This window comes from Camelus ferus, chromosome 31 (assembly GCF_009834535.1).
Source record: "Camelus ferus isolate YT-003-E chromosome 31, BCGSAC_Cfer_1.0, whole genome shotgun sequence".
NCBI lineage: Eukaryota > Metazoa > Chordata > Mammalia > Artiodactyla > Camelidae > Camelus > Camelus ferus.
Genome location: NC_045726.1, coordinates 4,027,455 through 4,053,116, shown reverse-complemented (window position 1 = coordinate 4,053,116; position 25,662 = coordinate 4,027,455). Strand labels below are relative to the sequence as shown.

At 54.4% G+C, this 25,662-nt stretch overlaps 1 protein-coding gene across 7 annotated transcripts in view; it reads right to left on the bottom strand.

Moving 5' to 3' along the window:
* Window positions 1-25,662, bottom strand: part of PALLD (palladin, cytoskeletal associated protein) — a 283,240-nt gene that overhangs the window by 43,003 nt on the left and 214,575 nt on the right. The window contains exon 1 of one of the 7 annotated variants that reach the window (XM_032470854.1): window positions 24,887-25,020. The exons of 4 other annotated variants lie outside the window; for them this stretch is intronic. The gene's annotated coding sequence lies outside the window, so the exon portion shown is untranslated. Of the gene's footprint in view, window positions 1-24,886; window positions 25,021-25,662 lie in introns of those variants that run through there. 2 more of the 7 variants (XM_032470856.1, XM_032470855.1) reach the window with 2 other exon arrangements.

Here is a 25,662-nt window from a genome sequence, read left to right as displayed (position 1 = left end):
CTATAATGGAAAAGAATCTGAAAAAAAAATGTATGCAACATGTATAACTGAATTGCTTTGCTGTACACCTGAAACTAACACTGCAAATCAACTACACTTCAATTAAAAGTAAAATTTAAAAAGAACCCCATTACTATGAAGTATCACTAGACCACTGGGACACAGAAGGAGCGGGCACTCCATCCTGTTTCCGGGGGAGCCCTCCTGCCTGCATCCTCGCCCCCACATTCGGCAAGTGAGCGAGGTGGGTCTGGGCTGCCCAGACCAGTCCCTCCCTCCCCTTCCCACTCTGCACCTGCCGCTGGCAGGCGGAGTGCCCTCCGCTCCCTCCTGAGAGGTGGAGTCTGCCCGTGGGACGGGATGATGCCACCTGTGAACAGGCAGGTGAGCCGCTCAAGTTGGGTGAAGTATGAGCCAGTCCCCGGGGACCAGAGACACACCTGTGTCCTCAGGTCCCAGCACAGATCTGAGGCTTGGGTCTCCCTCACCCCTCAGTTCGTCACTCAAATGGTCCCAAACTTGAACAGGGAGGAGGGACAGCACCCCCCACCCCCAATATACACCCATCATTCACACATGTTAATGGTCTGAAGGAACCTTGGACACACGGGCTCCCTTGCTAATGAATCAGTGCATCCTCAAGCCAACAGTCATCATTTGCTCGGTTCTACCTAAAGGGCTCACCCCAACTCGGGGAAGGGGCAGAGGCGGCGGGGGTGGTCCTCAGAGCGACTCTCTGCAACAACACAAAGGTGCTGAGGAGACCCCGCTCCCTCGGGTAAGGCAACCGGAGGCCCCTCTACTGAGAATTCAACACGTGCCACCCTCACCTGAGGGCTGCAGAAGGGCAGCTCTGCGTCACACTCTCCCTAAGGGACTCTGCCAAACCCAGGTCCTCCCACATCCTGTCAGTTCTGGTGATGGGTTGCTGCCCCCACCCTGCCCTGAGGACAGTCTGCCTTCATCGCCCCTTTTAATCCAGCTGATCTAAATACTTTACATTTACCCGCAAATGGCTTGCAACACTTCTACTGTCTCGTCCCCTACAGAATGCTGCCATCAAGTTTGGATTAGGAACCTGGTGCAAAAACAAGGCATCAACCTCGTCTTTTTAACCAACAGAACCTCACTTCTGCGGCCCTGAGAAGTAAAGCCCAGTGACAGGTTCCGAAACCCGACACAGTGGTCTCAACAAAACTGAACTCATAACGAAGAACCACAGACAGTACACAGTATTTCTTTTTATCTCTCAAAATTAAATCCTGTTTCTTCAAGTGCACATGATAAACAAATGCAAAACAAAAATCCTACTTAGTTTCCATATGTAAAAAAGAATGACTCTCTCTCTGAAACATGACGCTTACTGTACACCAGAAACTAACACAGCTCTGTAAATTGACTTGAATGCAATTAAAAAAAGGAGAAAAATTCTTGACCCGCAATTCACACTTTACACAAAAATTAACTCAGATGAATCTTCGACTTAAATATGAACCTAAAACTATAAAATTTCAAGAAAACATAGGAAAATCTTTGTGACCCTACTTTTAGGCAAAGATTTCTTAGGTAAGACTCCAAATGTGAGATCCACACAGTAAAAAAAAAAAAAAAGGGTAACTTGGACTTTTTAAGATTGAAAACTGTTGCCCCTCAAAATGCAAAATACGAAAAGGACACCACGAGAAAGTCGCTTCTGCTCACCCCAGTTTCCGCCCCCAGCGCCCAGGACCAGATCCGGAGAAGAGGCAGGTCTGCAGGACCCGAGAAACGAACCTTCACGTTCGACACGTTGACCAGCTCCTCGCCCGCACTGCCTCACTCGGGCAGCCCTCCCCGGTCAGACCCAGAATGCAGACCAAATTCTTTGGAAGTAATTAGTTTCAAAGTTTACTTAAGCAGATATGGAAAAGGAACAGATAAAAAATTTTAATTTGTTTGCCTCAGTTAAAACAAACAAAATCTTTCCCAAATTATCCGTCTCACTGCGGGATTCAGGCCATCCCTCGGATTCCAGCTGTGTCAGCAGCTGCGTCCTGGGGGGGGGGGGGTGCCGTCATCCGGGGCCTGGTGCCAAAATACGATCCGAAGTCCACAGAAACCAGCTTCTTCAGTTGCTTCCAATTCTTTGGGCGTTGGTGCCCCTGAACAAAGAAATCCTCTTTCAAAGAAAAATGAGAATCTCTTCGGTCACTTGGATAATTAGAGAAAGTACGTGCATGAGGCCGAACCAAAACCACGCGGCAGGACACAGGTGACCCGTCTGTGACCTGCGTGGACACGGAGCGTGTTCCCACCCCTGCACTCACTGCCCTGTGCTACTTTCTCCAGTGCCTCACCGCCCAAGTCACCGTGCTGACGTGTCTTCCTACACTTTCTGCCTGAATGCTGCCCCCTGCCCTGGGGGGCCAGGGCCGGAGGGAGGAGTCTTGTCCCCTCCGTGCACACGGCTGTGGGTCGGGATGCAGGGGCTCTGACGCACAGAAGGCACTCAGCACACCTCTCCACTGCTGGGACGGGCTGTCACCTGCTCTGTAAGGTCAGCAGCAGCTTCCAGGTGTGAAAAGATGGGGATTTAGAATATTTAACCTTGTCCTGCTACAATGATTTGATGGTAAGGCGCCAACCAAACACGGTGGCCCCCGTCACACGTGGCTGGTCCGGCGTGAGATGTGCTGTGAGTGTAAACCCACACTCGGCTCCGAAGATTCTGTTCAGAGTGTGAACATGACCTCACCAGTAATGTATATATGACACGTTGAAATAAGAACACCCACGAATGTGTTAAACCTGTGCGCGGCCCTCATCTGTAGTCTGCATCCAACTCCTGGACTTTGCTCCTGGACGCCTGGGTTTAAACGTTCCCCACACCTGCTCACAAGGGGACTGTCTCTCCATCCACTCAGATCCCATCGGGGCCATACCATTGACTGGGGCTCACACCGCAGGGCCCTGGGGTCTGAGGGCTTGGCCTCTGCGGCACCTAGACCCTGGGCAGTGCAGGCGGAGCTGTCACTGACGGCAACAGAGCGTCCTCCGACTCCTCACTCCCTGTCTAACTTGTTTGCGGACTTCTGCAGGAGAGTATAGCTCAGTGGTAGAGTGTGTGCTTACAAGGCACGAGGTCCTGGGCTCAATCCCCAGTCCCTCCATTAAAATAAATGAAAAAAATAAACCTAATTATCCCCTTCACTCAAAAAAAAAAACCCAAACATATAAATAAATCTAACTACCTCCCCCACACAAAATAAAAATACTTCATTAAAAACACATTAAAAATAAAAAAAAGAAATTATTTTGTTCCTCGGCCTGCCCGCTCCTCTAACGATGAGGCTCGCCTGTTTGGGGCCCTCGGCGGGACGGTGGGGCCCCCGTCACCTCTGTGAGCGGCCATCCCCTGCTAAGGCCACACTGCGGGGCCACAGTGATGGGGGGACCCGCCAGCCGCAGGGAGCGTGGACCCAGCCCATCGTGGGAAGGAGCTGTGGGGCTCAAGGCCACAGGCTCGGGGGTGAAACACTAAGGGAACCCTGGACCAGGTAACAGAGCAAAAGCAAAAGCGGGGTCACACGTCACCAAGAGAGGGCATGACTGAGTCACAGAGCCGAGCTGTCAGGTTTAAGTAAGGCCACAAATTTGACTTTTCCCTCCAGTTTGTGAACATGTTTAAATGAACATCTAAATCCAAAACGTATAGATACAGCCTACTGTCTTAAAATGCAGAGGCTTCTTGAACGTGGAGTCAGCTTCGGGGGCCGGGGAGGATCCAGACTGAGCACCGCTGGCAGCAGGCGTCGCAGGGCTCTCAAGGCCGCCTGGCTTCCGCGAGACCCCCCCGCGAGTCTCCCCGCTCAGGTCCTCCTGAAGAGTCAATACGGTCCTCTCAGCCACGGCATTAATTCCACCTGTTGACCCGAAAATCTCTGTCTCAGAGAAAACCTCCAAGTGACAGACGTGGCTACGTGTACCTTCTCTACCCTCTGAGCAAAGGGTAAAATGTTAATAAAAGTAGTATCCATGCTCGATCAAACTTTACGAAAACAAGACGCCCGGAAGAACGTCTTACCACACGCTGGGGAGTGTGCCCCTTGGAAAAACTGCCTCCTGGTGCTCCTGACGCAGGCTGGCTAAATACAGTTAGCAGGCCTCACGCTTGGGAGCACAGTTCGCCCTGGAATTTGGCTAATGTAAACACGACACTCAGGGAGGGACCGGCCCCCCGCCACGAGCATTACATCACTCTTCCTTATCAGGAGGACTTCTTCAAATCTGCCTCTGTGCTCTAAACAACCCGAGTTTAATTCTCCGTGAGCAGTTACCCACGGAGCGCTGGTCCATCAGAAGGGCTGGACGTCGGGAGACGGGACCACTTCCACCACGGATTTTACCCTCCCCACAGCAGCACTGGGAGGGGAGCGCTGAGGAGATACACCTTTAAGAAAGCACATTTACTGTTCCCCAATTTCTGCTTTCTACACACTTTCTGATAGATGCATGTGTACGGTGAACAGAGAGAAGAAATCAGAAATCCTCAGATTCTTGATTTATTACAATTCCAGTACTGGGTCTCACCAAAGATTCTCACATCTGATTGATCTTAAGATAATGACATGGAAGTTAAGAAGCTAAGAGAGACCTCTTTCCTCTCCCCTGAAACATCCCTCAGTGTTCCGTCTGATTTGCTGGACAACTTCAGGTTAACCTCTCTGCTCTGAGACACGACCATATTAACATGTTAACCTGGCACCAACAGCAAAAACAAACCGGTGGGACTACATCGAACTAAAAAGCTTCTGCAGCAAAGGAAACCATCAACAAGATGAAAGGGTAACTTACGGAATGAAAGAAAATGTTTGTAAATCATGTATCTGGTAAGGGGTTAATATCCAAACTGCAAAAAACCAAACAGTCCAATTAAAAATGGTTAGAGTAATTAAACAGTCATTTTTCCAAAGAAGACATTCAAACAGCCAACAGGCACATGAAAAGATGGCCAACATTTCTAACCATCGGGGAAATGCAAATCAAAATCAGAATGGGGTATCGCCTCCCACCTCCCAGGATGGCTGTCATCAAAAAGACCACAAATAACACGTGCTGGAGAGGATGTGCAGAAGGAGAGCCCACATACGCTGCTGGGGGAGTCTAAACTGGTGCAGACACTATGGAGAACAGTACAGAGGGGCCTCAAAAAATTAAAAATAGAACTGCCATATGATCCAGCAGTCCTACTCCTGGGTATTTATGCAAAGGAAAATTTACTATCTTTAAGAGTTATCTGCACCCTCGTGCTTACTGCAGCACTGTTATAACAGCCAAGACACAGAAACAACCTAAATGTCCATTAATGGATAAAGAAGATGTGGTATATATACATACATACATACATACATATACACACATACATATACATACAGTGGAATACTTCTCAGCCATGAAAAAGAATGAAAAGTTGCCATTTGCAGCAACATGGATGGACCTGGAGGATATTATGCTTAGTGAAATACATCAGACAGAGGAAGACAAATACTGTGTGTTATCAAACAAAAAACACGTCATGGGAATGTCATTCTAAGTGAAGCAAGCCAGAAAGAGAAAGGAAAATACCATATGAGATCACTCATACGTGGAAACTCAAAAAAAAAGGCAAATGAACTTAAATATAAAACAGAAACAGACTCATAGACATAGAATACAAACTTGTGGTTGCTGGGGGGAGGCAGGTGGGAACGGACAGACTGGGAGTTCGAGGTTTTTAGATACTGACAGGTATATGCAGAATAGATAAACAAGTTTCTACTGTACAGCACAGGGAACTATATTCAAGATCTTGTAGTAGCTTATGGTGAAAAAGTATGAGAATGAATATATGTATGTTCATGTATGACTGAAAGATTGTGCTGTATGCCAAAAATTGACACAACATTGTAAACTGACTAGAACTCAATATAAAAAAAAAAAAAATCTCATGGAAACAGAGAACAGACTGGTGGCTGCCAGGGGAGGGGGTATGGGAAATGGGTCAAGGTGTTCACAGGGTAGAAACTTCCGGTTATAAGATAAATAAGGCATGAAGGTGTAATGCACACAGATGGGATAGTGACCACAGTTAATGATGCTGTGTTGCGCACCTGAAAGCTGCGAGGAGGACCCCTTAAAAGCTTTCATCACAAGGAAGAAAATGTGTAACATGTGAGGTGATGGATGTGAAACTTACCGTGGAGATCACCTCACATTATATACGTGTATTAAACCATCACGCTGTGCACCTAAAACTAACACAGTGTTATGTCTATCATATCTTAGTAAAACTGGGAATATTTTAAAATGCTATATAATACACTTGCTTGCAAAAAAAAGTTAGCTGATCTAGACGTCTTGTTACAAAAGGTAAGATTTATGAAGCTAAGATGTACGTGTAAATTGATGCAGCCAAACCTCTTCCTTAAACAGTTACCTTTTCATAAATATAAGCAGGGCTATCCATCAGTTTGCTAATTCCACCTGCTATCTGACTTCTTTTCATCTTGACATAAAGAATATCTTCATCAGAAATGAGAAAGGGCTCAAAAGAGGTTCTGAGTCTCAAGTCTACTATGATGTGATGGTGCTGACAAAGCTAACACTCTGTGCTACAGTGATTAATTTAGAAGCATGCAATCCTGAGAAGGGAGGGTCCGGGGAACAAGCCGGGGGCCAGTGTCGACAGTCCCTCCTCACTTCCCACTGTGGTTCTAACAAAATCTCATCCGCCAGGCACTCGTGGAAACATGCAGGCAGGATGGCTTTCAGAGGAGGCTGCGGGGAGATGGGCCTGGAGGTTGGTTCTGACAGGTCCAGGCTGGTACTTCCACGTCCAGCTTGGCACTGAGCTTTTCTCTCCTGACTTGCATGTTTCCAAAGGAAAGAAAAATATACCCAAATCTCCTCTACTCAGGATCCAGAGGGTCCTCACTGTCTCCATTACCGGCCGGGCACTGGGAAAGCAATTCCATTTAAGAACTCAAAGTGCGTTCTGTCTCCGGGGAGCTTTCCCCGCAGACTTCCTACTGACTTGAGGACTAAAGGTGATGTGTGTTTCTCAGGAGCAGGGCCCTGGAGTTGGACTGCCTGGGTAAATCACTGATGCAGTGTCCTGGATCTGTGTCCCCATCCTTACACGGGGTTCTAATGACATTTCTCTCCTGGGCTGCGAAGGTCAAATGAGTTATTACATATGGAATGTTTAGAGCAAATTCCAAGCAGACCTTCAGTAAGTGTTAGCCATTAACATTCAGGATAACCATATAGTTTAGTGTCCAAACGTGGACCCCATGGTCCAGGAAATACGTGAACTGGACACAGGTCTCTCCCACAACAGGCAGACCGACAGTCCTAGGGAAAATGGAACCTACAGACACGGTACCATGTAATGCCGAGGTTGCACACTGCAGAGATAAATGATGTAGAAAACTAACCAAACGTGTGCATCGCTGGTGCAGAGGGTGCGAGATGAGTGGGCAGAATGCCTTAGTAAAGCAAAAAAAAAAAAAAAAAAAAAAATCACCAACTGTAATTTAAAGTCTTCATCTTACAACACACCTAACAGTTACACGTTAATCACCCATTTTGCTGAGCTCAGAACATTCCTTTCAACATTATCCCAAATACACTGTAAAGATACGTTTCAATCACTGAATGATGCCGTGACTCCTCAGAGACCGTCTCTGGGGACAGAAGGGAGCCTGGGTGCCGGCGCGGGAGCAGCTCCCGAGAAAGAGGTAAACAGAGCACAGCTTCGTGTCCGGGCCCAGGTGTGCTCAGCACCCGTGCAGCTCCAGGTACCCGGGCTGCCTCCCTCCCACCTGGGGAACTGCCACGGTAGACACGGGGAAGACGCACCTTAAACACCAGCTCTCGTGGGACACGTTCAGCTGGCGGGCCCCTTGCTCTCTGCGTCTCGCTACATACAGCAGAGTGCGGGGCTGGGACCTGACCCGCACTTGCGAGATGGGCAGCCGGCCCCGACACCCGTGCTCCCCTGGACCACGACACCACTGTGCCGTCCCCTCTGCGGCCTCCAGCTTCCCCACCTACAAAACTGGCACCAGGCCCACTCGTGACCTAACTCACTGGGGCTGCCTGTGCACCCTCAGGGAACATCTGGGAAACATCCTTCTGGCTCACGCAACAGCGTGTCCCCCCCGGCCCCGCCCACACATGCATCCAAGGCCTAAACAAGGGCTGCAACTCCAGCGTTTCCATCTCAGGGTCCCAGACCGCCATCCACCCTGGACAGCCGGTCCCAGCAGGATGGCTGCTTGTTCAGGCTCTGCCCATGTCCTGCACTGGTTCTCTGGGCAGGGTCCCTGTCTGTGTCATTCCTCAGTGTATTTATTACCCAATGCTTGGCACACAGCTCGTGACTGAACCAGTGTGCCAGGAGAGGCAGGAGGCGCTGACATTCACTGAATTCTAAACGAATGCCAGACACTGACCTGCTTCAGGCCTGCGCTCCCCTGCTCACCCCCCCATGCATCTGTACCCCCACAGAGACTGCATGCGGCCCGTGGGTGCACGCAGACATACATGTGTTCTCTCCAGCACCCTGAGCTGCACAGACTTGGACCAGGTCATGTTTCTGCTCCTCAGTGTCTCACCCGTGAAGGGGAGGGCAGGAGAACCGATGTAACAGGTCTGCTGTGAAGGATGGGGTGGGGCACGCACAGCTGTGCTGGGAGCTGCTGCCGCCTCCCCACTCCCCCCGCCCAGGATCTCAGGTGCCGTCCTCACACCTGCCTGGGGAGTCGCCCTGCCTGACCCACCCCAGCAGTCCCCGCCCCTTGCCCCTCGACCACCTCCCACACAGCGTCCTCTCCCTGCAGCCCAGGGGGTTTTAGCTGCACATCTAATCGTGTGGCTCTCTGACCTCCAGCCCCCAGTCACTACGGCCTGCTTTCAGGACAAACCCCCAGTTTCTCCGCCTGGGCCACCTGCCCTGCCCTCGGCGTGAGGCCTCCTGAATCCACCCCGAACCTCGGGAAGGGAGAGGGCCACCCTCCTTGTGCCTCTGACATGGGGGGGGGGGACTCTCAGCGTCCTGCCCTCATGCCCCTGGCACCCTGCCCACACCATCCCTCCCCAGGCGTCCTTCGTCTGGTCTCAAGGACTCTGACAGCTCCTCTCACCCGGACCCTAGGGCTCCTCACCTCCGGAGGCAGGTGATGGCAGACAGAGAAACGAGGGCGGGTCCAGGGACATCTTGGGGTGGTGGGGAGGCCCCAGGGTGGCCCTGTCTTGACTTCGTCCCCGGTCAGTGACAACCGGTACCAGACTTTAAGGCCAAATTTTCTACTGGAAAAAAAACCTCTGCACACACGTGAGAAAAGTGAGCACTTGTGCTCATAAGAGAGGTGACAGTGAGGGGCGCGTGTGCCAAGTCCCGTCCCAGCTGCTGTCCCTCCGCCACCTGTCCCACCACTAATCCGCTGCTGGGGTGGACTGTTCTCGTCCACACAGCGGTGTGGTCTCTTCTCTTTTCCCCCAAAGACTAGAATTATGAAAACTAATTTTTATGAATCCTAAAAAGCAAGTGGCATCTTTTCTACAGTTTAACAATGAGTAAATGATCAATATTACCAAATCAACTTAAAAGTGATTCTGAAGGAGAATTAATAAAATGGCTGCACTTGGGCGAACACATGGCTTACTCTTACGCTTGCCCTTAAGACGGTCAGCTGAGCTGACTGACCGTTACTACTCACAGCTCCAGGCCTGCTGTTAAAATGAAGCTGTTCATTCGACTGTTTCTGCTTTATTCCAGTAAATCGAAAGTAACAGTCATTCTTGGTCTCGGAGTCGTCGTCCAGGGAGAAGGTCATGGAACTGCAGCCTTACAAAACAGCCTGAATTACCAAGAAGACCACGCCTGGGGCACTTACGAGATAAAGAGGTCCAAACAGTGACAACCAGAACTGGTCGCCCGGAGGCACCCCGACGCCACTCTGAATCTCGTGACAGAAAATGATTCTGTTGGTCGTCTATCGTTGGAGCTACGGCTAAATCATCACCCTGCCCGTCCCCAAGGTGGGCTCACAGCTCCGCAGGCACCAGCCTGCAGTGAGTCCCCTTTGTCCAGCAAAGTAACAGAGTTGCCTCTTTTCTTCTCTGCTCTCAGACCCTGCCTCTGAGTTTCAATTTGGTTCGTAGAGACAAGGCCGATCTTCTGGCAACAATTCCAGCTCAAAGTTCTCTATCCATTAGTATCAATGGGTCAGTCGTAAATATTCTAAGTACAGAACGTAGACTTCCTGATACCCACATCCAGGAAGCAGCACAGGAAATTCGGAGACGTGGGGGGCACTTAATTCATTTTAAAAATCCACAAAGCAGAATAAATCTATCAAGCTCAAGGCCAAACAGCCCAAAAGTCAAGCTCACACCTCTTGACCCCCTTCATTCATTTCGTCGGAAGCCACAAACTTCCAGCCATAAAGTGAGAAAGACGGGGGTGCACCGCACAGCACTGGGACTGTGGTTAGTACCACCGTGCCGTACACGCGGACGTCGCTGAGACTGGGTCTTAGACGTTCTCACACAAGAAAACATAGTTTTGTAACTGTGTGTGGTGACAGATGTGGGCGACCAGACTCACCGCAGTGACCCCCTCACAAGGCGTACACACGGATACCGAGCTGGGCTGCCGCTCACCCGAAAGCAAGATAATGCCACACGTCGCTCACGTCCAGCCCAACGAGAGATACCAGCTCCCGCCCGCACCGCTGACCGTGGGCCCGTCCTTCCCGCCCCACCCGGCCTCCCGCCAAGCTCCTCCTGCACCACGCGGGGCCCCGGGCCTGGTAACGGCAGAACAGACACGGACGAGCACCAGAAACTAACCAACACTGCAGAGCAACTGAACTTCAATTATTAAAAAAAAAAAAAAAGAGCAGACACACACTCGCCTTCACCAGCAGGCACGGGGTGGCCCTGACAGAAGCGTGTGCTGACCTGCGCTACAGCCACATGCCTCTCTCTGGGCACAGCCTGGACCCCCTCGCGAGGCAGTCTGGTTTACGTCTGGGCAGCGTCACACGTCTCGTGTAAATCCCTGTGGCCCTCCTGCCCGGATGGCAGGGGGTCGGGGGGCTACATCCTTGGGCCCCCGGGTTCCCAGCCCAGCTGGAAGCTCCTGCATCCGACTCACTCAGGAGGGCACTGGTTTCCCAACCAGCCCTGCCCTCAGCAGGAGCTCAGTTCTGGCGGAAAACATCACAGGACCTCGAGTTCCAGGCTCCTGTTCTCTGCCCTGAAGAGCAAGTGCAATTCCCTGGAGAACCTGCCCCAGTCCCAGGAGACAGGACTGTGCTGGACTGGGCTACTATTTAGGGTTTCTGTTAATGTCCCTATGTGCTTACCCAACGGGGACAAAGAAGCTACAGTTTTTTGTTTTTTTCTAAACTTCTAACATTAAAGGTTTTTGATACATTACTTAAGTGCTAAGGTACAAGTCTTTGTACCTTCCCAAGTAGAAACAGCTTTGGGAAGGACACGAAAAATCACAGAGATTTTTTTCAATTTAATTCAAGAGACTGGACAACTGGCCTACTAACTTATCAAACAGAGTTTTTCCGTGGCTCTGTCTTCTGTTTTCCGAACGTAGGTCAGTTCTGATTTATGGGAATGGAAGGGAAAGGTGTGCTCTGGGGACAGAGGGGTCAGTGGCCCCTGCAGTAGAGAATAATGCTGCTATGACCAGAGGGAAGAGACGCCGGGGACAGAGGGCAGAGAGGACAGAGCTGAGACAGGACAAGGGGAGAGATGCGGGCCTTGGCGATGCGGGCAGGTGCCCAGGCACCGGGGGGCTGGGCTGGACTGGAGGAGGTGGTCTGCTGTGCGCAACACTCTGCTGCCCCGGCTGGACCAGGAGAACGTGTTGTAAATGACAGAAGTGACACCCTCAGATTCCACACCAGGCACGGAAGGAGCCCAACATTTCCAGCCGTGGACTGAGTTTTCCAGGCTTTTCAAACAGGCCTGGAGTGGGGACAACTGTCCTCGTTTAGAGGACGTTTGTCCGGGGTTTAGAGGTGCAGACGGCTTACAGTCAGAGAGACGTCTCCCTCTTATCTTCAGAATTCCTGGTGGGCAGGGGGGCAAAGTCTTGCCCCCCTCACCCTGGCCCAGGAGCCAGGCCGGCCTCACAAGCACCCCCCACGCAGGTTCCGGCAGATCCCTGCAGTTTCGGGGACCTGGCAAACGAGGTTTCCAGCTCTGTGGTCAGACAGGATGCTTTCTGCCTCAAGTCAGACCCTCCATTTCTTACAATCCTCAAGTCGGAGGAGGATGACACAGTGTATTAAACAAGCACACTGGACACCTGGGTGGGAGTCCACGCCTTGTATCTTACAGTATCAAGTGTCAGCAAATCCATTCCTAGGTGCATGAGGAGCAGGGCTGCACACACTCTGGGTCTCTTTTTTTTGGGGGGGGTGAAGAGGGGATGGAGCTGAGGGGTCTGCATCCTCGTCTTCCTGTGTGCACCGGGACACGCCAGCTACATGGGGATGACATGCACCGGGACACGCCAGCTACATGGGGACGACGTGCACATGGACGTGCCAGCCACACGTGGTCTGAATCTCACTGTCGCTGACTTAACTGCAGGCTTCAGCGTCCTCTTTAAAACAGGGATAATAACCCTTCCTGTCAGGTTTAAGTGAGGTCATGGATGTAAAATACGACGTCAAATTGTAGCTTCTGTCCACTTTCCTTCCATATTCAGGAAATGTGAACAGTAAGTTTGTTTGCACCAAAATTCCTTCTCAGGCCTCGGAGTCCAGTGGAGAATTTAAGGCAGACGTTTAAAAGCAGACACCAGTTCTCCACGGGCTTGTCAACTGATCTGTCGTGACCACAGAAACCGTCAGGTTCCGGGACAGTCCCTCCCTGTCCCCGTCCCTGCCATACCTAAGTCTGTCTGAGCAGGACAGAGACCGTAAATGTGTCCTCTTCTCCACCGGAGCTTCTACCGTGAACACACCTCATCTACCTCCTCAAAGAGCGAGCAACACAGGGTCTCAGGCACGTCACGGGAGCCGCGCAGGGCGGCGGAGGCCAGGACAGCTCACACCCCGGACGCTCCCAGCTGCCGAGGACAGATGCACACAGAGGTTGGTGCTCTGCGACGTGGCGACATGCTGCTCCCCACTCCCGGGTGCAGATGCAGGGGACTGAACCCACACATTATGCGTTGAAGAGAAGCCCCTCACACCTGCAGGGAGGGCTGCAAAACCGCCTCCCGTCTCTCCCCCCGTGCGGGGTGGTCCGCGCTGCACGCAGGAGGAGAACGTGTCTCAGTGAACTCAGACGTGAACCAGACTGCGGACCAGGGCGCGGGATGGGTGACTTCACACGACTTCTTTCCTGGATTCAGAGCTCCCAGAAGCTTCCACACTGATGAAGTCCAAAAATGAAACACACTCACAACACTGAATCTTTGATTTCTTTGCTCAAGACTAGGATTCAGGACATTTCACAACATCAGACAACTTCTCACGCAGGGTACTTCAGTGTGAAATCCATTTGCGCATCCCAGACTTTCCTTCCCACTATTTAGGGCACAGAGTGAAAGCACTGTCGGCGTGACAGTGTGAGCTCTAGCAGAGCTCAGAATGCAAACGAACATAGTTCTAAGTTTGACAACTGCCCTGATGTTGTCAGTACTGTCTCCTTCCATATCCGGAGTGTGGTTACATTTTCTGCAAAACATCTTATGGCCGGTTATGGGGTGAGAAGCCTTTTAAGAAAGACAGGCAGAGAGACAGACAGAGACACAGAGCAGCTGTTCCCAAGCTGCACGGCATCCTTGCTGGGCTGGAAGGCAGCGAGCACTGTCCCTGCTCAACAGCCCTGCTTCCAGTCTGACCACAAGGATGAGCATGTCCAGCCTCTGACCTCTACAAACATCCGGCTCTCGTTTCAGGCTCAGAACCCGCTTGGCTGGGCCCTCAGACAAAGTGGCCTCTCGCAGCGGCAGGGCGGATCCTGGATGGACAATTTATATCCCGAAGCTCCTTCAGCGCGGCCCCCCCTCACTCTTGGGGGGCTCCCTTCTCCCCCCGGCACAGTCTGGGGGCCTCTCTGCTCAGCTCCCTCACCCACAGGATGAGCAGCTGAGACGGTGTTTCTGCTCTTAACGTTCGGGGCAGCTCTGCTACGGGGAGTGACAGTGACCGGGAAAGAGATCGGGGTCCCAAGTCAGCGCCACTCGCAACAGTCCTGGGACTTGGTTTTCTTCCACTTGTTTTCAAAAGGAGTAAGTATTCATCACTGAAAACCCAGGTCTCAGGAAGTACAAGCCCCCGGTCAGTAAAGGAAGAGTGAAGGTTCTTCCCCAGCCCCCCCAGCCTCAGAGCCCCCCAGCCCCCCAGCCTCAGAGTCCCGCCCAGCACCCCCCCGAGAAGCACCGTTAGCGTCCCCGCACCTCTGGGTGCAGGCGCCTGCACACAACACGTGTAACACGCCTGTTTACAGAGTGCACAGGCTGCAGCCTTATTTTGAGTTTTCTGTGGGAAAAACCTCTAGAAAATGTCGGGTCAAAGGGTGTGTGAATTTCACATCTAATGAGTGCGGCCCGAGTGCCCTGGAGAACAGCTTAGGGCCTTGTCTTCAGCTGGAAAAGGAACAGAGGGCGCTGCTCCAATCTTTTTCCAACTGAATCTTCCACTCAACTCAGTTAAGAAGCTTTTAAAGCCAGAGTGGAAGACGGGGCAGCTCTGAGATCCAGACTCTTTTAGAAAGTCTGCAGTTTCGAGTTCTGTCTTCAGCAGCAAGTATTAAAATATTCTCATCAGCCTGTGAACGAATCCCTCAGACAAAGAGCTATTCGCACCTTTTCCAAGACTCTCTGGGTGTGACCGCCTGGCCAGGCCTTCCTCACCCGCTTCCTGCGGGCCCCTCTCTGGCCATGAAGCTGGACGCCCACCATCCTGCATACACGTGTCCTTCTGTCCCCTGGACGAGTGGCCTGGTGGCTCCTCCCCCAGCTCCCCTCCAACTGACTTCTCTGTCAGGCCCTGCTCACAGCCTCCCCCAGCTCCCCCTGCCCCCTGGAGGGCCGGCCACCCCTCCCCCGGGGTCTTTGCAACCGTCTGCTCCCACCGCAGGCCTCCCCCCACCCCCCCACTCGTTCAGGGACGCGTGCCTGTCCTCTGAGTCAGCGAGGGCCAGCCTGAGTGTCTGCTGAGCCAATGAGTGATTGTCTGCCCACTTTCTGAAGCACAAGGAGAGGTTCCCAAGTGTCCTACTCCACCTGTAACTTTTCAACATTCGGAAATCATCCTTTATCAGGAAGCTGGCAGAGAAGACAGGCTGTGGGATGTCACAGTTCAACTTCCTGAGGCCCAACCTTCTCTCCTTCATATATTCTAATAAATCTTAGAAAAAACTAAATTTTCACAGGTTAAAGAACACGGGGCATCATGGGCCCCACCGGGTGGGGGCACCCGGTTTTAAGGGGAGGTAAGCCCAGAGCAAGAAAAGCTCGGGTCAGCTGAGCTCCGGCCACCTGGGAGGCCCCTCACCTCGTCCAGGTGCACTTTCTTCCTTCCGGAAAAAGGATGTAGTATATATATTGAGAGAGAAATAATGTTTACAAGGACAGACAGGGGCCTCACAGGGCTGTTGAAAGAGTCAGTAAAGAATGTACGTAAAACACTTTGAAAATTAACAGTGCTATGAAATATTTATTGACTAAACGGAAAAGCAATTCACCTGGACGAGGGCACAGGAGGGGCCAGCCAGCCGCAGCCTCCACTTCCAGGCGTGTTGGAGCCTGACAGGTAATTTCTGAAGGTGCCCTGGGCCTGGATTTCTGGAGGAACCATGGCTTGAGACACAACAAAACAAGAAGCTGGAAAGCAGAGCTCCCCGGTCTGCACAGCCAGGGCCACCGTCCCCTCCAGGACGATGCCTCCTCTGTGCCCATGTCGGCCCCTCTGGTCCGTCCACATCAGATGCCCCGCTGGTCGGGCCATCAGCTACCACCACCCCCGAGGCCACAGGGGAGGAACCGAGCTTGGCACACGGAGGGTGCAGGTCTGGCAGGAACACCACGTCCAGCCAGGAGGTGGCTCAGATGCCCGGCTGGGCCAGCTGCCCCGGGGGACATCATCTCATCTGTCTGTCCCCAGAAGCCTCTGCATGAGGTGAGTCCCATGTCCCAACCTCGGCCGAGTCCTCCGACATCTGACAGGGAGGGGCTCGGGATCAAGGGACGACCTCCTCGGTGGTGAAACGGCAAACGCTGGGAAACCAGGCCCGACAGGGAGACGCCCCACCCAGCACCCCTCCTGCCTGGAAGGACGGCTGCAGGCCGGAGCACAGATGGCCTCCGGCCAACCCGGCCCTCGCGGCACGCAGGCACCACGTTCACCCTGCCCGCCACAAGTCTCCAGTGTCAGTTCGCTGAAAACCAGACCTAACCCTGAAACGTGCTTTCAGTCCAGGTGGACTTCCCCTTGCTTGAGCTGGATGGGCGCGGTCAACCGCTGGGCAGGTGGGTGCAGCGACCTCTGCAGACTTTCTCCTGTGACCCAGCTGAGGGTGACACCAGCTCATGAACGATCCTGTGTCGCTCAAACTATACTGTAGCCAAAGGGGACGATGTCCTGAAACAGAGGTGAGCGCGAAACATTCCAAAAGTGCTGGCAGCAAGTCCTTTATTTTTGCACCAACGGTAAACTCCCGCCCGGCAAAGCCGCGGGGGCACCCTCGGGAGTGGAGCTCCACTGGAGGGCACGGCGCAGCTCCCCGTGTGCGTGCACCCTGGCACATCACACGGCCGCCAACCACACCCCCATCATCATTTTGTGGGTAATGGACACTTGGGATTTCCATGAGCTTTCACTCCTGGTACAGGTTTGCTGATGATGCACAAGCTTATCATCTGAGCTAGAACGTGGCACTTGCAGTCTGAGATCCATCGTTTACTTCTCCAAGACTCAGCAACCGCCCGACTGCTGAAACCACCTCCCGGGGGAGCAGAGCCGGGTGGGCCACCCTCTCTGCCCGGACCTTCAGCTCAGCCCCGGACAGCACGGCAGGCCGGCAGAGACCTGGGGGGACAGCGGCCGTGCGCAGCCTGGGCCAGAAGCACCAGCCACCGGAAGGCGGTCTTGGGAGGATGGCCTTTCCTCTGCTGGTTCAGAAAATGAAGGAAGGCGGCGGACAGTGACAGGCTGGCAAGACCTGACCCCATCGCCAACCCGAGAGACCTACACCAACCCGTGGGTCCCCGGGGGAGGCAGGCCAACGCTGGGAGCGGAGTGGGGTGGTCAGCCTCGCCAGACGGCCCAGAGGTCCAGTCAGACCCTGCGGTTTCATAAACCCACAGCCTCCCATCCGGGAGCTACACTGCCCTCAGACTTCCCCGAATCAGAATTTCAGTTGATACCTGTTGCCAATAAAAGTCTTTTCTTTTCTTTCTTTTTTTTTTTTTTAGTGACAACTGCAGAAGGGATGCTGTACTTGAAACCAGACTTAATGACAGTGACTAAAACATGAACTGACGATCTCAAAGTCAGAACAGAACCCAAAAGCCATTTCACAAAAGAGACTCAAACCCAAGGTTCAGAACAGAGCTGCCCGTGCGACCAAACCTCGTTCCCAGACGATCAGTCTTTGTCACACCCTCTGCTGCTCAGGTGCGAATCACCAGTGTGGCTGTGCGACTGACTGCACGTAATCACTCTGCTCACTTCACACACGGTGAACAAGCACCCCTGCACCACACAGGCTACGATACGACTCACTGTCAGCGTGACTGCCACACACCCTCGTCACAGACTTTTAAGGAAGAACGCCGCGGACGCTGAAGCTCCTGGCAGGCAAGGACACTCAGCCGATGTCCAGGACTCCAGCTGGATCATCCTCTTTCATTTTAGGATTGGCGTTTGGCTTAGTAAGTAGACAAAACGAAAAGGACAGGGTGACCAAAGAAAACACGCACAGGTGGAGAGAGCTCCGAGCGGAGGTGCGGGAGCCCTGGCCTCAGGCACACATGGACGGCCGGGACGGAGCGGCCTGCACACAGCGAGCGCCCTGCAGCGCGTGACTGTGCCCACGGCCCCGCCAGGCAGGCGGCCCCGGCTACCCAGCCAGACCCTCCCACTGGGGTCACTGCCCCATGGAGCCAAGTTCCAGGATTTTACACGCTTTCCTCTGGAACCTGGAGCCCGCGTTCTCAACGACTTGGCCAGATTTTCTGTCTGTGCTGAAGCCATGGGAAAGGCCCGTGGTTGTCTGGTCCGGGGGAGGGGGTGTGTGTGTGCACATTTGCAAGGGTAACATCACCCTGCACTCGGAGAGGACGCACCGAGTGCTGCAAAGGAAAACCAGCAGGAGCCAGGAGACCCTGCCCACCCCCCGTAACTGCCCCTCCCCGCCCTGTACTGACAGTCTGTCCGAGGAGGTCAGGGCACCCGCCCTGCCCAGCTCCCTACTGGGACCCGCAAGTGTCCTGCACTGACCAAGAGCCTGGCCTCACACCCTGGGGCTTCTCTAAACCTTCAAATATAAAATAACTCCAAGTAAGCCTTACTCATCTGTGCCCTGAAGCAAGGACGCCGACCTGGGCAGAGACAAGTGCAGCAGCCTCACATGGTGGGGGGTTCTGAGCACCCACTGCAGCCGCTGAGACGTGCTGGAAGAGCAGAAACCGAACTGAGGGTGGACGGGGCCCTCCTGTGCGCCTACAGACGGACCAGCGCTGCTGGCTGTGCAGGAAGGAGCACGGCCTCCGTCTCACCCCCACGACGCGTCTGCCTCCCAAGAGATCCACAGTCTTAGGTACCAGTCCCTTGTGCAAGTAGGAGCTCCCCTCTGGAGAGGTGACGTCCAGCCCCTCACCCCGGCCCTGGGGGACCCTGCGGTCACCTCCTGGACAGATCTGTAGCTGCTGGTGTGGACAGTGCGTGCCCAGCCTGCTACGTGACACGACGCTGTGGACGTGGGGAAGGCTGGAGTGCGTCTGAGTTCATTTTCTTTCTTGGTAGTTGCCTAAAACAGGTCTCTCTACAAAGCCACGTACACCTTCTGCACAGATATATCCACTGAGGGTTATGAAGACAGGTGGGAAAAGAGGCTTTACCAAGAAAAGCCACCAATTTCTCCAACTGGGTTTTATCCAGTTCTGAATTACGTCCTCTGTGGTTTTATGGGATGTGCTTTACTTCAATCTTCTGTCACTGGGCAGGTTTTCAGACTGTAACTTAGTCAAATGACAGGCTCCTTAAGCCACCTTCAAACACTCCTTCACTCCCCAGTCTCCTCGGGGGCAAAGTCACCTTCTCCCAAGGCTTCAACTGCTGCCTGTGGTGACAACTCCCGAGTCACTGTCTCCTGCTTGGACCTCCCAGAACCTCAGATGCAGGTGTCCCCTTGTGTGCTGGACACCTCCCCATGGTGTGTCCAAAACCCAGCTGCCCCCTCCTCGGGGCCACTCCAGCTCTGATCCCGTCTGCAGCCTGGTAGGACCCTGGGGACACCCCCTCCTTCACCATCACCTGCCAAGGGCCGAGTCCCCCTTCTGACCCCTGGAACCCGACCACCTCTGTTGGCTCCTCCTCCTACCAGCTGAGCCGAGATCAGCGCCGTCTGGTTCCTGCATTATTCTAACCGCCCCACGTGCTGATGGCCCCCACGTGCCCCAGCAGCGGTCAGCCAGGAGGAGAAGGCACCTTGTGCCCTCAACCAGGAAGCCTCCTCTGCAGGCAGGAGGTCCAACTCGGGTGGCTGCTGGGGAGGGACACTAGTGCCCACGGCGGGGAGGCCCTCCAGCGCCTAGGACTCCGTCTCAACACTGGAGACAGGAGACGAACGCAGCGAGACCAGCAGCAGCAGAAGGGGCCGCCGTGTGAGGGGCTGCATGTGCCAGGGCTTCTCAGGGTGGGGAGACATGGACGTGACGACCAGCGCAGAAAAGTTCAACGAAGTTTCCGGGTCCGTGCATAGGAGGGTCACTGTCATCATCACTCAGCAAGCACCTGCCATCGTCAGAGAGCAGGCTCTGCCCCGGGTAAGACACACAGGACAGTGTCCTGGGGAAGCAGACCGAGGGCAGGATTCTGGGCTCCCGCACTGGGGGGCGAGGTCAGAACTCAACCTCAGGCAGCACCAGGTGCAGGTGTCTCCTCTCCCAGGTGAGGGTCACACCTTCTCTCCTCAAACGCCGGCCCCTCTCTCTCAGCCCATGGCCTGCCTTCCTGCTTCACAGGGGGACACGGGGACAGCAGCAGGGCCCTGACCTCCAGCAGCCCTGCATGCACCCTGGCCCGCAGACTCGGCCTCCTTCGTCCTCTGCTGCGCTCAGATCCCAGCCCGCCCCTCTGTCTGTCCTGACCTTCATCTGTGTCCGTGGACACCTAGCCCGCCAACTGCTGGAGTGTCTGCAGTGGCCAGTGAAGACGCATCCACTGAACAATTGTGCTTCGAAAGAAAGCGGCTTGCCCAAGAAGCGATGGAGGCGGCGCCGGCCCCGCTCTGCCCACTCGTGGCCCGTTTTCTGTCTCAGGGAACTGCGACCCCGGCCTCATCGCTCCTTCTCCTGCCCAGCTTCACGGTCCCCGAGCACACGGCTCGGTCCACATGCTGGACATTTTGTTTATTATTCTGTTTACAGTTCGTCTTCTCTCACAAGGACACAGGCTAAGGGAGGGCGAAGATTTCTGCATACTCGTCCACTGGGGTCACGACCTCATTCTCCCGAGTCCAGCCAGGGCCCAGGGCTCGGGAGTGGTTCCAGCGTCCTCGCCCGGCCCCGCCATGTCAGATCCCTGCGGCCCTGGGCAAACCGCTCACCCTCGCCAAGCCTCACTCTCATTACCAGGGAGGTGGCAGCACTGATGGTACCTACCACGTGGGGCCGCAGGGAGGACTGCAGGGCGGAGAGTGTGCTAAACACTGTAGCACGTCTCCCGGTATGGGCTAAGTGCTATTTATCCCATGGTTTTCTATCCTATGTATTTATCCTACGGTTACTCAGATGACTGCAACGATTCATCAGCACCCGAGTTTATGTCTATCCAGTCCCCAAAAGTTACCTCTCTGAAAATTTACTGCACTGGCATCAAAAAAAGGAAAATAAAACGCCTGAAAATCTGCTTTCCTCCTATTACTAAAGATTCCACTTAAAACTAACCCTGACTTAAAAAACACTGGACGTACAACTTCGTAGAGCTGGTGTCTGGGTCCTAGAGTAGAGATGACGTTCGGTAAGGACGTAATGTCAGCCAGGCAGTCCAGGCCCGCCGGCCACCCAGAGCAGGCCCCTGGCCCGGCTGGTGGGGCAGTGGCCCCACCTCTGCCCCGTTCCTGGTTCGGTGTGGCTGCTGCTGGCCACCCCCCAACCCCCAGCTCTCCGATAGCACACGGGAGTGTGAAGGACTCCTGTCTCTGTGTGCCTGCATCTTCCCTTTGGGGTCTAAATGGAAAAAGAGAAGGTGGGGTCCTTTTTTTTTTTGCCACCGTTGCTGGGATTAAAAGCTGTTAAAAACCAAACATCAAGCTGGAGCTCTGAGTGCATTTCCCCACACACAGCATGTCGTTACCTAACGGCTCTGCCCTAGGGAACTATTAACAGGGCAGAACGTTTCAGCTACGATTCCTGGGCTGTCCTGGGAACCCTACTACCACGGGTGACACCGTTTCACAGAGCCATGGACTGACAGATGCACATCCAGAGTCCCCCACCCAAGCATGGAGAGTGCTGATTCCCAGTGGGTCTGAGGGGCTCATGGAGGCAGCACACACGTCTCCAAGAGGAGGGTGGTGCCCGTCCATGCACGAAGTCCAGGGTACCTCCTTCCCACGTGCATGGGCACCTGATCCCTGTTCCACCATGGCAGGAGTGCCCCCTGGGGCCCCATTAGTGACAGTTACTTAACAGAGGCCCCTTCTTCCTGCCCTGCCCGTTGGTAGAACATCAGCGCCTGTTCCTTTCACTTGGTTTTGTGCGTTTTCTTATGAATCCGCCTTTAACGCTTCTATATGGAAAAAAATTGCAAAGTTTTGCCAAAGAAGGAAAAAAGTGGTTATCTGCTCATTCCTTCTGGCTGACACGTTCTGTCTGCAAATGGCAGCTTCTCCCTCAGGAGGAAATCTTTTCCATCACATAAGCCTCTCCGCCTTCCAAAAGTCCAAGCCAAACTGAAAAGCACCGTCTTTGCTCCCAGCAGCAGGGAGCCTTTGAGACTCAGAACTGCCCTGAACGAACCACCCACGTTCCCAGTTGTCCCTGGTCCTCCTTGTCCAAAGTACACAAGTAACGGAGGCTCACGTGACCAACTGCGACTGGATGGTGGTGTGACCCTGGCTGAAGCGCACTGCCAGGAAGCAGCCAGGAGTCACTGCTCTGGAAGAAACGGGCCTTCCTTGGTCAATGGGGCTGGGGGCATTGGTCTCTGATGGCGTTTCTCCCTCCTGACACCCCAGGCCCTCCTCACTTCCCCTTAACCTCCACACCCTTCCTGCAAGCATGGGCTCCTGCTCTCCATTCATAAAATCTCCTTGGGTGAAGCCTTTCTCATCCACCACCTCTAATCAGACATCCTCTGACCACACCCAAGACAGAGCTTCCCTTGAATGCCTGCAAACTCCCCGGCATTTTCTAGAGCCAGCACCCCGGGAGACAGTGAGAGGCAGAACCGGGTGCCTCACTCCACCCCTGGGTGGGACGATTCTGGGTAAGACACCTTTAAAATCTGGAAGAGCCCCACCTCCCCTGTGTCTCAGAAGACCATGACCGGGACGAGCTAACGTGTGAGAAAGCTAGCACACTTTCAGAGGGGAGAGCAGTGCTTGGCAGCAAACCACGCGTTAAGTGAATACTCAGCGTCCGTCTCCTTCATTTACTTGAAAAAGAGAATTCTCTCGCCAGATAATAAACAGTAGGCAATCGGAGATGTATAGTGAATTCCATCACCTAATATTTATCTGCATCTTCTGAAATTAGTGCTGAAAAAGTACACCCGGATATTTAGTTGACGTGGAAACGCACACAGAAAAGACAAGGTCTAATACAGGTTTTTACAGCTCCCAATGATTGTGACAGAAATCTGGAAAGCAGGGGAAGAAAACGAACAACTGTCTGGACAATCAATAGTTATGTGAACAAATCAGTAACTTCCTCTTGAAAGAATGTCTTTATCACCTTGAGCAGTGCTAATGTTCCTTGATAATTTCCAGGAAATGCTTCCTACTTCATATGCTTTTAATGTAGCAAAGTATAACATTTACTATAATCTAGGGGAAATATTTTCGGGGGAAAGAAGCAACTATTCTCAAAAGCAGTAAAACACTACAGCTCTTGAGAAGACAGCACAGTGCTTAGGATCAACCACAATGGAATGCAAGTGGCATTCAAGGTTTACCATCATCCTGAAAAGTTTAAAGAGCCAACTGAAAACCAGAGTCCCCCGCCTCACGCCCCGCCACACACACACACACACACACACACACACACACAGGCTGTAACGAAGCACCCCAGGGCTCCTCTTAACTAGGACACCTACTTACTGTTTCTCAAGTCAGTACCCTCACCTGGACACACAGGTGTGCGCAGATAATACACCATTTCAAGCAGGTAGGCCACTGAACCGTGCTGGCTGTCAGGTGTTACGAGTCATGGGTTTCATAGCCACGGAAAACAAAGCTGTTATTTTCAACCACCTACCCCTGCTCTGCACTCAGAGCGCCCAGTGTCCACACAGCAGGAGCGGCTAGGAGCTGGCAGCCTACGTTATTGGCTGTACCTGCCTTGCTTATTACTGAATGTGGTGAGGGCACTGAGTACCCCATCCCACCCCTGACCCTAAAGACAAAAAGTAGAATAAGTACCAAATAAATCCTTTTTAATATAAACTAAAGAGAAAAATTCATAGCTTAGGAATTAGCAGGAAACCCTCGATCACACAGCTCCCCTGTCTGGGACATATTCACCGTCGGAGGCGGCACCGCCCGCTGAACAGCTGCCTCCCTTCTCAGGCAGGACCTTTTCAATTACTCCGCCACTTCACACTCTCACCGACAGCAACCCACACGGGCAGAACACGGGGGAAAAAATGCACTTAAACCTCTTATCGCTCAAAGTCGGACAAGGCTAGAGGGAAAGAAAACCCTCTCTCGGTGGGTGGGGGTGAGAAGATTGCAAAAAGCTGCGTTTGCACGCCAGCTCAGAAGCAACCCGCCCCCAACTCCCCGAGCCATCCCCGCGCATTTCTTCCTTAGATGGTGGCCTTCAACGTCAACCGAGAAAATGTCCTCCGAGGCCGAAGTGGGCAGCTTCCGAGGTCGGGGGACCACTGCTGCGCCCGGCGGCGGCTTTCCGAGCACAGCTCCCTAGTCTTCCAGCCCCCCAAGCGGGGGTCTGTCCGCTCCGCCACGCCGTGGGCCCTCGGGACCGCAGGGCACCACGCTCGCCGCCCCAAATGGGAACCCGACCCAGGCCCCGGGTCGCCCGTTTTCGCGCTCTGGGCTCCGAGCGCACGGCCTCCCCGAACGAGCGGCCCGGAGAGGAGGCCCACGGGCGGACAGGCGGGGGCGCAGCGCTGCGGGCCCGGGATGGACGGACACCCACCCTCCGCCGGCGGCACGATGAGGTCATCCCCGCCACCCCTCCGCCCTCCCACGCAGCCCCCCACCCCTACCCCAGCGCGGCCGCCGGCCGGGGAAGGCGGGCTCGTCCGCGGCCGCCCAGCCTCTCCAGCCCCGACCCGCTCCGAGGCGCCGAAGTCGGCTCTCCCTGGAGCTGAGCCCCGCGCGCCGCGCTCCGACGGCAGGGCCAGGAGGGCTCCACCAGGGGCCCCGGCGGGGCGGAAACGCGGGCCTGCGCCCCGGCCCCACGCCGCCCTACCTGCCGTCCAAGCCGCTCCCGGACCCTCGGCGCGCCGGCTGGACCCGCCGAGGACCGCAGGCCGTGCACCCCGCTCGGTGGCTGGGCGACTGCGGAGGCCGGACGCCCCTCCCGCGCGCCTGGGCATTAAGAGGCCGCGGGCCGCGGGGGCGGGGGCGCGGAGGGCGGGGCTGGGGAGGGGGCGGGCCGGGAAAGGAGCTGGGGAGGGGGCGGGCCGGGAAAGGGGCTGGGGATGGGGAGGGGAGGGGCTGGGGATGGGGAGGGGAGGGGCTGGGGATGGGAGGGAGGGGTGGGGGAAGGGGAGGGGAGGGGTGGGGGAAGGGGAGGGGGAGGGAGATCAGGGAGGGAGGAGGAGAGGGGCGGGCTGCCGCCAGCGGGTTAGTCCCGCGACCCGCCCCGCCCCGGCCTCCGGGGTCGCAGCCCCTGCCCCGGGCAGCTCAGGGACCAATGGGTTTTCCCGGAACTTCCAGGAAGAATGGATAACGGGAAAGAACTTAACTTTTAACTTTTTTTCTAAGCCAGTAGGAATGTTGGCTGCCTGTTCGGTGATTTGCCCCCGGTTTCGAGTTTTCTCCTTTACAGACTAGGAAGGAGCGCCCAGGACCTCTGCTTCAGGGCAGCATTCCAGGGGGACGAGTGAAACCGGGCGGAGGGCGGGGGCAGCCCCGAGGAAGAGGCTGCGGGCGGGGGCTGGGGGCGGGGGGCCGCCCAGTTCCTGTGCGCTCAGCCTCAGCTAGGCCTGCGGGTAGCAGGTACCGACAGAGATTGTGCAGCAT